We start from the raw sequence: 12,106 nt of genomic DNA on the forward strand, positions 1-12,106 counted from the left end.
TTGGCCACCTTACGTGGCTCCATGACTTGTTCCTAGCCCTCTGTCATTTCCAGTTTCACAACTGTCTGGGGGTTGACCCAAGATGCCCTCAGCTGTCTTGGCCATGTGTAGTCAGTGTCAGCACCTTGTCTCCTCCCTCCAAGGTCAGGCTGAGGGATGAGGATGGGGCTGATCACACAGGCAGCTGGATGCCCTGACCCTGAGTGGAGTCTCCTGCTGTAACCTCATCTCAAGACCTAACTCCTTAGAACGTTGGTTTTTTTTTTTTTCTGGTAACCAAGGTGTCCATTCCTGGGAGACATTTTGGTGGCCAGTGTCTTGGATGTTGGCAAAGAGGAAAAAAGACAAGTGATTTCTACAGTCTGAGTTCCCCCCGACTTGTGAAGGGAGAAAAAGGATCTCAGAGGACCTGGAAAACCAGAGCTTGGTTGGGAGAACCTGAAAAGAAATGTGCTTTAACTCCTACTAGGGCAACACCCAGGGTCTCATCACACAGTGGACAGAGGACTTCGGTGCAGGATGGGGGTTGGGGGACATCCTACAGGTGTGAACACCTTGACACTGTGTCACTCATATCTGTTTCATGCCAGTCCTTCCCCTTCCCTGAATTTTTCCCTTTCCATGAAAGGGAAAGATTTTTTTTTTGCCATTAGAGCATCGGAGAGAAAGCTATCCAAAGAGTCAAGAGTGAGGTTGATTCCATGGAAGAAAGTTAAGCATCATGCCAGATGTTCCATTTGCTAAACAATTTTTCTTTAGTTAGCATTTTCTTCCCTAGAGTTTGTATAGTGCGTCTTTCAGCCTATTCTGTTCTACATTATTTAAAGTGGATTTCCAAACAACACTGAATCTGTTAAAAATGAATTAAAGTTCCAAAAATTAAGAAAGACAAAGTGGATTTATAGGATTTTTTTTAATTTTTTTAAACTTTTATTTAATGAATATAAATTTCCAAAGTACAGAATATGGATTACAATGGCTTCCCCCGCCCCATAACTTCCCTCCAACCCGCAACCCTCCCCTTTCCCACTCCCTCTCCCATTCACATCAAGATTCATTTTCTATTCTCTTTATATACAGAAAATCAGTTTTCATACATTAAGTAAAGATTTCAACAGTTTGCTCCCACACAGAAACATAAAGTGAAAAATACTGTTTGAGTACTAGTTATAGCATTAAATCTCAATGTACAGCACACTAAGGACAAAGATCCTACATGAGGAGTAAGTGCACAGTGACTCCTGTTGTTGACTTAACAAATTGACACTCTTGTTTATGGCATCAGTAATCACCCTAGGCTCTTGTCATGAGCTGCCAAGGCTATGGAAGCCTTTTGAGTTCACTGACTCTGATCATATTTAGACAAGGCCATAGTCAAAGTGGAAGTTCTCTCCTCCCTTCAGAGAAAGGTACCTCCTTCTTGGATGACCTGTTCTTTCCACTGGGATCTCACTCATAGAGATCTTTCATTTAGGTTTTTTTTTCCCCAGAGTGTCTTGGCTTTCCATGCCTGAAATACTCTCATGGGCTTTTCAGCCGGATCTGCATGCCTTAAGGGCTGATTCTGAGGCCAGAGTGCTGTTTAGGACATCTGCCATTCTTTGGGTCTGCTGTGTATCTCACTTCCCATGTTGGATCATTCTCTCCCTTTTTGATTCTATCAGCTAGTATTTGCAGACACTATTCTTGTTTATGTGACCCCTTTGGTTCTTAGTCCTATCATTACAATCAATTGTGAACAGAAATTGATCACTGGGACTAGTGAGATGGCATTGGTACATGCCACCTCGATGGGATTGAATTCGAATCCCCTGGTATGTTTCTAACTCTACCGTTTGAGGTAAGTCAGCTTGAGCATGTCCCAAATTGCACATCTCTTCCCTCTCTTATTCCCACCCTTATATTTAACAGCAATCACTTTTCAGTTAAGTTTCAGCACTTAAGAAGAATTGTGTATTGATTACAGTATTCAACCAAAAGTATTAAGTAGAACAAACAAAAAAATACTAAGAGGGAAAACATATTAAGCTGCTCATCAACAGTCAGGGTGAGGGCTGATCAAGTCACCGTTTCTCATAGTGTTCATTTCACTTTAACAGGTTTCCTTTTTGGTGCTCAGTTAGTTGTCACCTATCAAGGAGAACAAGTGGTATTTGTCCCTTTGGGATTGGCTTATTTCACTCAACATAATGTTTTCCAAATTCCTAACAGGGATCACTTTTAAGTTAAAATTTAAACACGTAAGAATAATTGTGTGTTAATTACAGAGTTCAACCAATGGTACTAGAACAAAAAAAATACTAAAATGGATAAAGTATTACATTGTACATCAACCGTCAGGACAAGAGCTGATCAAGTCACTGTTTCTCATAGTGTCCATTTCACTTCAACAAGTTTCCCCTTTGGTGCTCAGTTAGTTGTCGCCAATCAGGGAGAACATATGATATTTGTCCCTTTGGGACTGGCTTAATTCACTCAGCAAGATGTTTTCCAAATTCCTCCATCTTGTTGCAATTGACTGGGTTTCATTGTTTTTGACTGCTGTGTAGTATTCTATAGAGTACATGTCCCATAATTTCTTTATCCAGTCTACTGTTGATGGGCATTTAGGTTGATTCCAGGTCTCAGCTATTGTGAATTGAGCTGCAATAAACATTAAGGTGCAGACCGCTTTTTTCTTGGCCAATTTAATTTCCTTTGGGTAAATTCCAAGGAGTGGGATGGCTGGGTTGAATGGTAGGGTTATCTTCAGGTTTCTGAGGAATCTCCAGACTGACTTCCATAGTGGCTTCACCAGTTTGCATTCCCACCAACAGTGGGGTAGTGTCCCTTTTTCCCCACATCCTCTCCAGCATCTATTGTTGGTGGATTTCTGAATGTGAGCCATTCTAACTGGGGTGAGGTGGAACCTCATTGTGGTTTTGATTTGCATTTCCCTGATTGCTAGTGATCTTGAACATTTTTTCATGTCCCTGTTGCCCATTTGGATTTCCTCTTTTGAAAAATGTCTATTGAGGTCCTTGGCCCATCTCTTAAGTGGGTTGTTGGTTTTGTTTTTGTGGAGTTTCTTGATCTCTTTGTAGATTCTGGTTATTAACCCTTTATCTGTTGCATAGTTTGCAAATATTTTTTCCCATTCTGTCGGTTGTCTCTTCACTCTCCTGTTTCTTTTGCAGTACAGAAGCTTCTCAATTTGATGCAATCCCAAATGTTAATTTTGGCTTTGACTGCCTGTGCTTCTGGGGTGTTTTCCAAGAAGTCATTGCCAATACCTATATCTTGCAGGGTTTTTCCAATGCTTTCTAATAATTTGATGGTGTCAGGTTGTAGATTTAAGTCTTTAATCCATGTTGAGTGGATTTTTGTGTAAGGTGAAAGGTAGGGGTCTTGCTTCATGCTTCTGCACGTGGAAATCCAGTTTTCCCAGCACCATTTATTGAATAGACTGTCCTTACTCCAGAGATTGGTTTTAGATCCTTGATCAAATATGAGTTGGCTGTAGATGTTTGGATTGATTTCTGGTGTTTCTATTCTGTTCCATTGGTCTATCCATCTGTTTCTGTACCAGTACCATGCTGTTTTGATTACAACTGCCCTATAGTATGTCCTGAAATCTGGTATTGTGATGCCTCCAGCTTTGTTTTTGTTGTACAAGATTGCTTTAGCTATTCGAGGTCTCCTGTGTCTCCATATAAATTTCGGCACCATTTTTTCCAGATCTGAGAAGAAGGTCTTTGGTATCTTGATTGATATTGCATTGAATCTATAAATTGCTTTTGGGAGAATGGACATTTTGATGATATTGATTCTTCCAATCCATGAGCATGGAAGATTTTTCCATTTCTTGGTATCCTCTTCTATTTCTTTCTTTAATGTTTTGTAATTTTCATTGTAGAGATCTTTAATGTCCTTGGTTAAGTTTGTTCCAAGGTATCTGATTGTTTTTGTAGCTATTGTGAATGGGATTGATCTTAGAAGTTCTTCCTCAGCCATGGCATTGTCTGTGTATACAAAGGCTGTTGATTTTTGTGCATTGATTTTATACCCTGCTACTTTGCCAAAATCTTCTATGAGTTCCAATGGTCTCTTAGTAGAGTTCTTTGGATCCCCTAAATAAAGAATCATATCATCTGCAAAGAGGGATAGTTTGAGTTCTTCCTTCCCAATTTGTATCCCTTTAAATTCTTTTTCTTGCCTAATAGCTCTGGCTAGAACTTCCAGAACTATATTGAATAGCAGTGGTGAGAGTGGACATCCCTGTCTGGTACCAGATCTCAGTGGAAATGCTTCCAACTTTTCCCCATTCAATAGGATGTTGGCTGTGGGTTTTTCATAGATTGCTTTGATTGTATTGAGGAATGTTCCTTCCAAACCCAGTTTGCTTAGAGTTTTCATCATGAACGGGTGTTGTATTTTATCAAATGCTTTCTCGGCGTCTATTGAGATAATCATATGGTTTTTCTTCTGCAGTCTGTTAATGTGGTGTATCACATTGATTGTCTTGCGCACATTAAACCATCCCTGCATACCAGGGATAAATCCCACTTGGTCTGGGTGGATGATCTTTCTGATGTGTTGTTGCATTCTGTTGGCGACAATTTTATTGAGGATTTTTGCATCTATGTTCATCAGGGATATTGGTCTGTAATTCTCTTTCAGTGCTGCATCTTTTTCCGGCTTAGGAATTAAGGTGATGCTGGCTTCATAGAAAGAATTTGGGAGGACTCCCTCTTTTTTGATTGTTCTGAATAGTTTGAGAAGAATTGGAGTCAGTTCTTCTTTAAATGTCTGGTAGAATTCAGCAGTGAATCCATCTGGTCCTGGGCTTTTCTTTGTTGGGAGGGCCTTTATTACTGTTTCAATTTCTGTCTCTGTTATGGGTCTGTTTAGGTTTTCGATGTCTTCCTGGTTCAATTTAGGTAGGTTGCATGTGTCCAGGACTCTATCCATTTCTGATAGGTTTCCCTGTTTGCTGGCATACAAGTCCTTGTAGTAATTTCTGATGATTCTTTTTATTTCTGTGGTGTCTGTTGTTACGTTTCCTTTTTCATCTCTGATTTTATTGATTTGGGTCTTTTCTCTTCTTTTTTAGTTAGTTGGGCCAATGGGGTGTCAATTTTGTTTATTTTTTCAAAAAACCAGCTCCTCATTTGGCTGATTTTTTGTAATTTTTTTTATTCAATCCTGTTGATTTCTTCTCTGATTTTAATTATTTCTCTTCTCCTACTAGATTTGGGTCTGGTTTGCTGTAGGTTTTCTAGATCCTTGAGGTGAATTGAAAGCTCATCTATTTGGTGCCTTTCCAATTTCTTGATGTAGGTACCTATTGATATAAACTTTCCTCTTAACACTGCTTTTGCTGCATCCCATAAGTTTTGGTATGTTTATTTTTTAAAGATTTACTTACTTATTTATAAATCAGAATTAGAGAATGATATCTTCCATCTGCTGGTTCACTCTCCAAATGGCCACAGTGGCCAGGGCTGGCCAAAATAAAGCCAGGAGCTTCATCCAGATCTCCCTTGGGGATAAGGGGCTCAAGCACTTGGGCCATTTTCTGCTGCTGTTCCAGGCACATTTGCAGGGAGCTGGATAGAAGTGGAGCAGCTGGGACTTGAACTGGCGCCCGTATGGGATGCTGGTGCTGCAGATGGTGGCTTAACCCACTGTGCACACAGCGCTGGCCCCAAAGACTTAGTCTTTATAAGGATATTGAGGATAAGAATATCAGAGAAATAGGGAGAAGTCACTTTTCATTGTGGCTGCAGAACAACAAATGTCTCTTCAAGATAGTGTGGCAGAGAGCTGGCAAATTACAGAGATGACACAAAATGTCATTCCTTCCCCATTCCAGGCAGAGGATCTGTGACAGCGAAGAGCTGTGTTGACTTTTATGTCCCCTGCTTTTTATTTTTATTTTTTATTTTTTGACAGGCAGAGTTAGACAGAGAGAAACAGAGAGAAAGGTCTTCCTTTTTCTGTTGGTTCACCCCCCAGGTGGCCGCTACGGCCGGCACACTGTGCCAATCCAAAGCCAGGAGCCAGGTGCTTCCTCCTGGTCTCCCATGCGGGTGCAGGACCCAAGCACTTGGGCCATCCTCCACTGCCTTCCCGGGCCACAGCAGAGAGCTGGACTGGAAGAGGAGCAACTGGGACAGAATCCGGTGCCCCAACTGGGACTAGAACCCGATGTGCCGGCGCCACAGGTGGAGGATTAGCCTAGTGAGCTGTGGCACCAGCCTCTGCCCCCTGCTTTTAAGAGTCAGCGGTCAGGAGTGCCATTTATCATGGTGCTTGTATTTCCATGAGAAAAGTGGGCTGGGTAACACATGGTAAAACTTCAGACTTTCTAAGATAGAAAGAAGCTCTTGGAAGGAAAGTAAGTGATGACAGGAGGTGACCTGGATGTCTGTGGTATCTTCTATGTGGAGGTCAGGAGGTCAGGTTAGAGATGACATCATCCTTGAGCAGTTACACTTCCACATCTCATCCATCTTCACAGATTCAGCAAAGGCTCAGGAGTGGATGTGGGTGGTAAGGAGCCTTTTAGACGTTCCCACCCTCTTGTGATTGGCAGTCAGGATTCTACATAAAGAGAAAGATACAGGTAAGTGTGGGGAGCAACTCGGACTATACTGTTACTGGAATTAAGACTTATTCTATACATCTGCTCTCCCACAATATGGCGCTGGGAGAGGAGCAAACAGCTTCTACCCAGCTGCCTCTCACCAACTTGACAAGCTGCAGGAGCTGCTCCTGATTGGAGGAGAGCAGCGTGCCCAGCGTGTGGGTAGCAGAGCACGGATTGGTGGAGAGGACTATATAGGAGGAGAGAGACGGCATGGTGGTGTGGGTTGGTTGGAGAGTGTGTTGGAGAGTTTGCGAGGAAGTTTGTTGCTTTGTTCTTTCTCATTTCTCTCTACTCATTCTTGCTTTGGGAGTTCGCTGTTTACTTATTCTTACTTTACTATAGAAAGGACTTGTAAAAAAGGGGAACATCAAGCGTCCGGTCCGGTGCGGCTCCTCCGCACGCGGAGGAGCAGCAAATGGTGCCGTGACTCGGATAGGAAACCTAGGAGGGAAGAAACGGGAAGAAGTGGGAAATTACCGGAGAGAGAGACTAGCAAAGAGCCTAGGGGAAAGCCGGACGGAAAGAGCGCCGGTGAAAAGCTAGTTAGAACCTAGGAAAAAAGCCGCGGGGGAAGAAAAATAGAAGCTAGGAAAGAGGTATTTACTGGGAACATCTGGGAGACTCAGTCTTCCATTACGCCCACTGCTCCAACATGTCACAGACGGTACACACAATGGAGTTCTTTGGCTACTCTTTGCCCACTGGCTACGTCTTCTTCCTGCTAGGCACCATCCTCTATTTCTCCCTAAAGATCATCCATTATGGGCTGAATGTGGTTTCTCTCTCTCTCTCTTCCTACTCCCCACCTCCTCGCAGCTTTTCTTCTAAGCGAGGGAAACGAGGGGGGAGGAAAATTCATGCATTCATAAGAGCAGTCATAGAGACGTCCCCCTGGTTTCTACAGCAGTGGAGGCAGGTGGGACGGCAATTACGCGAGGCTGGGGAATCGATAGAAGTGCTGAAGCTGTGGCAACTCGTTGATCAGGCGCTTCAGGACCCCACGGAAGGGATCGAGTTGTTGCTTAATGAGGGGAGTGAATTGCAGGAAGAATTATGGCAGGGCAGCCAGGCAAGCAGCTATTGTAACGAACAGGTGAGAAGAAAATCAAAGAAGGATTTAGAGAGCCAGGAAGCTTACGGGGGGAGAAGGAAGCTGAAGAGGGAACCTCGCCCCCGAGAGAGATGCCAAGAATATATCCTGGCCCTACAAGGCTGGCAAATTCAACCATAAAGGATGAATCACCACCCCGGTATCGCCCATTGGTACTACCAAAGTTTCCTCCTGTAAAGAAAAGCCCCTTTTTTCCACATGAGATTGAAGAAGAGTGGGAGGAGGAAGAAGGAGAGATGGAGGGAGTAGGTATGCAGGAGGAGATAGAAAGGCCAAGAACCGAAAGCAAGCAAAGGGGAGCTGTTTATAGAAAACCTGCTTGGGAGCAGTACCAGGAACCAGGCCAGGTGTTTCCTGTAATTCAGGATCAACAGGGAAACAGGGGTTGGACGCCTCTTGACCATAAATTACTTAAAGAATTGCAACAATCAGTGCAATTGTATGGCCCCCATGCAAGTTTCACTCAGGCAATCCTTGATAACATTGGACAGCAAGGCCTAATACCCGAGGATTGGAGAAACTTAGTAAAGGCGGTGTTGGGTGGGGGTGACTTCCTCTTATGGTTAGCTGCTTATAGAGAATTCGTGCGAGAATATTCAAAGCAGAACTATCGAGCAGGGAATCAAACATGGGATGAGGAAATGTTAAATGGAGAAGGGCGATTTGCCAATCCCGATGAGCAGGCCCGATTACCAACAGCTGTCCTCTTACAAGTAAGAGAGATAGCAAGAAGAGCCTGGAAGGTGGTACCCAGAAAAGGAGAGATAAGACACAGCTTGACTAAGATAGTGCAGGGCTCTACTGAACCTTACGCTGACTTCGTGAACAGATTAATGGAAGCAGCGGGAAATATTTTTGAAACTGTGGAAGAAGCAATGCCCTTAGTCAGAAGATTGGCGTATGAACAGGCCAATAAAACATGTCGTGAAGCTCTTAGACCATGGCAGCATAAAGACTTCCCTACCTTTTTGAAAATCTGTAGGGATGTCATGGATGATGTAGCTTCTGGATCACATGCTGCAGTAGCAGTGACCCGACAATTTAGACAGAACATGAGGGGACGAAAATGCTTTAGATGTGGTCGAGAAGGGCATCTAATGAGGGAATGTAGGGCGAAATTTCCAGCCCGAGATCAGCAGGGCATAGAGAACTCGAGAAGACCAGGCCTTTGCCCATGCTGTAGAAGAGGGAATCATTGGGTCAGTGAATGTTACTCTAAAATGTATAGCACAGGCAATCCCCTGAGGATGCCAAATGAGCCGGGCCCCATAAAAAGATCAGGTGTATATGGACAACAACAAAAAAATGGAATGTGGGCCCCTGCACCCCGGGGCCAAAACAATCGGTGGGTGCCACAGTCCCAACAATACAAAAACCAAATATTTACTGCGCAGAGTTACGAGCCACCGGGTATTTGGTACTAACACCTCAAATGGGAGCACAAGCCATAGAGGTGAGGGCAGAAACAATTTCAGCTGAGCATAAGGGACTTGGAATAATCATAGGAAAAGCAACAAATGCTTTAAGAGGCCTAATGGTCATTACCGGAGTCATCCAATTACCCTTTGATAAGTTAAAGGTGCTAATACAATCTACAAAGGGTATTATATAAATCAAGCCAGAAGAACCTGTGGCTCAAATGCTGATTATGACTGGAGCGCAGGATGTTCATGGACCCCAAGGGGAGAAATTTGCAGCCTTGTCCCTGTCTTTAGCAGATAGACCTCTGTGGACCTTAACCATTAGAGGAAAGTCAATTCAGGGCCTGCTAGATACAGGTGCAGATGTAAGTATAATTTCGGAAAATGATTGGCCGAAGTCATGGCCCCTTCATCCAGGAGATAATACTTTAGTAGGCCTAGGTGCGGCCATGACACCATCAAGGAGTGCTCAGGTGCTTCATTGGCAGGATCAAGAAGGGAACAAGGGAAATGTGCAACCTTATGTTAGTGCACTCCCCATCACATTATGGGGAAGAGACATTTTAGAACAATTGGGACTGACATTAACCAATGAAGACCAATTGGAGAGTTCTCCAGGACGGCGTATTATGTATAAAAAGGGATATCAGGAGAGAGGATTAGGCTCCAGAGAAGGCAGAAGGGACCTAGCCCAGCCCAAAGGTGACTTTAAAAGACAGGACATGGGTTTTTCGTGGGGACCACTGAGATGCAGCCGCTGCCATTGTCATGGCTGGACAACAAGCCAAAGTGGATACCACAGTGGCCCCTTACCCAGGAAAAGTTGGCTGCGGTAAATGATATAGTGTTACAACAATTAGAGGCAGGCCATTTGCAACCATCAACCTCCCCATGGAATACGCCAATATTCGTGATAAAGAAAAAATCGGGGAAATACCAGTTGTTGCATGATTTACGGGCTTTTGGGCGACAAAGCTGTGTTCACGTCACTGTAGATACATATTCAGGTGTAGTTATGGCCACAGCCATGAATAAAGAAGGAGTACAACAAGTAATCCAACACTGCTTGCAGGCTTTTGCAGCCTGGGGAGTTCCTCATGTGATCAAAACGGATAACGGCCCAGCGTATACATCAGCTCGTTTTGCTGCATTTTTGAAAGAATTCAGAATATCCCATATTACCGGTATTCCATACAATCCACAAGGGCAAGCTGTGGTAGAACGCACTCACTTATATTTAAAAAATTTAATAATTAAACAAAAAGGGGGAATGGGGAAATGGCCTCATCCAACAAGGATGCCTTGGCCTTAGCTCTTTATACAATTAATTTTCTGAACAAGAAAAAGAACGGTAAAACACCTGCAGAAATGCATGCTCAATCAGCTGATAAGGAATCAATACAGTGGGTAATGTGGAAGGATTTACAGGACAACCAATGGAAAGGCCCGTTCCCCTTACTCAGAGGAGTACGAGGTGCCGTTTGTTTTTTTTCCGCAGGGTGTGGCACAACCAATATGGACCCCTGAGAGAAGAATTCAGTTGGTAAACCTACCAGCAGAAGAGCTAGAAGAAAAAAACTCTATTTGAGGAAGAAAACAATGAATAACCAATCCCTGGGATCTTTGGAATATGGGACATTTTTCAACAAACTCTGAAGTAGCACGACAAACAAGACAGTCAATAGCATGAAGATCACGCTGAACTTTACACAGGCGCGTATCAACGCCAAAAAAAATAAAAAGAAAGGGGGATCTGTGGGGAGCAACTTGGACTATACTGTTACTGGAATTAAGACTTATTCTATACATCTGCTCTCCCACAATATGGCGCTGGGAGAGGAGCAAACAGCTTCTACCCAGCTGCCTCTCACCAACTTGACAAGCTGCAGGAGCTGCTCCTGATTGGAGGAGAGCAGCGCACTCAGCGTGTGGGTAGCAGAGCACGGATTGGTGGAGAGGACTATATAGGAGGAGAGAGACGGCATGGTGGTGTGGGTTGGTTGGAGAGTGCGTTGGAGAGTTTGCGGGGAAGTTCGTTGCTTCGTTCTTTCTCATTTCTCTCTACTCATTCTTGCTTTGGGAGTTCGCTGTTTACTTATTCTTACTTTACTATAGAAAGGACTTGTAAAAAGGGGGAACATAAAGCCTCCGGTCCGGTGCGGCTCCTCCGCATGCGGAGGAGCAGCAGGTAAGGGCCGTCTTCCTGTTTGGAAAGGCTTCACATTTTAGTGCGTGTCATATGTGATCTTGGCTTTGAACGTTGGTGTCTGGGAATTCTCAGTCCTTTGAGTCACAAACATTTGCTGTGGTTCTGCTTCGGCTTCATGTCATTTGAAAGGATTTGAAGCTGCCTCTGACATTTGATGTTACCATTTTGCTGCTGCACGCACAGTGACAGAATTTGAACCTCACTGAGACATGGAGGTCCTTCTAGTTTGAGGAGGGGTTATGGTCATCTGCATAGTGCTAGCCATCGTGGGTTCTGCTGTGAGTAAAGTGATGTCTATGGAAGTCTATGACTACCCCTGGAGAGGCCAAAAATGACCTTGGGATGTTCAAGTTCAGAGCACCAAGGGATAGTGGAGGTAAACACCACACAGGGCTTGTCATTTTGAGTAGTATTCTAATTTATTGGAAATGTATGTATGTGTAACATATTTTTTTTTTATTTTTTTTTTTTGACAGGCAGAGTGGACAGTGAGAGAGAGAGACAGAGAGAAAGGTCTTCCTTTGCCGTTGGTTCACCCTCCAATGGCCGCCGCGGCCGGCGCGCTGCGGCCGGCGCACCGCGCTGATCCGATGGCAGGAGCCAGGAGCCAGGTGCTTTTCCTGGTCTCCCATGGGGTGCAGGGCCCAAGCACCTGGGCCATCCTCCACTGCACTCCCCGGCCACAGCAGAGGGCTGGCCTGGAAGAGGGGCAACCGGGACAGAATCCGGCGCCC

General features: G+C 44.1%; 1 long non-coding RNA gene across 1 annotated transcript; it reads left to right on the forward strand.

Annotated features, from left to right (window-relative positions):
• Positions 1–5,389: 5,389 nt before the first annotated feature.
• LOC138845635 (uncharacterized) lies at positions 5,390–11,827 on the forward strand. Its single transcript, XR_011382847.1, has 2 exons — positions 5,390–6,607; positions 11,352–11,827. It is a non-coding gene; the product is annotated as an uncharacterized lncRNA (long non-coding RNA).
• Positions 11,828–12,106: the final 279 nt, after the last annotated feature.

The sequence above is a fragment of the Oryctolagus cuniculus genome, chromosome 16 (genome assembly GCF_964237555.1).
Source record: "Oryctolagus cuniculus chromosome 16, mOryCun1.1, whole genome shotgun sequence".
Lineage (NCBI taxonomy): Eukaryota > Metazoa > Chordata > Mammalia > Lagomorpha > Leporidae > Oryctolagus > Oryctolagus cuniculus.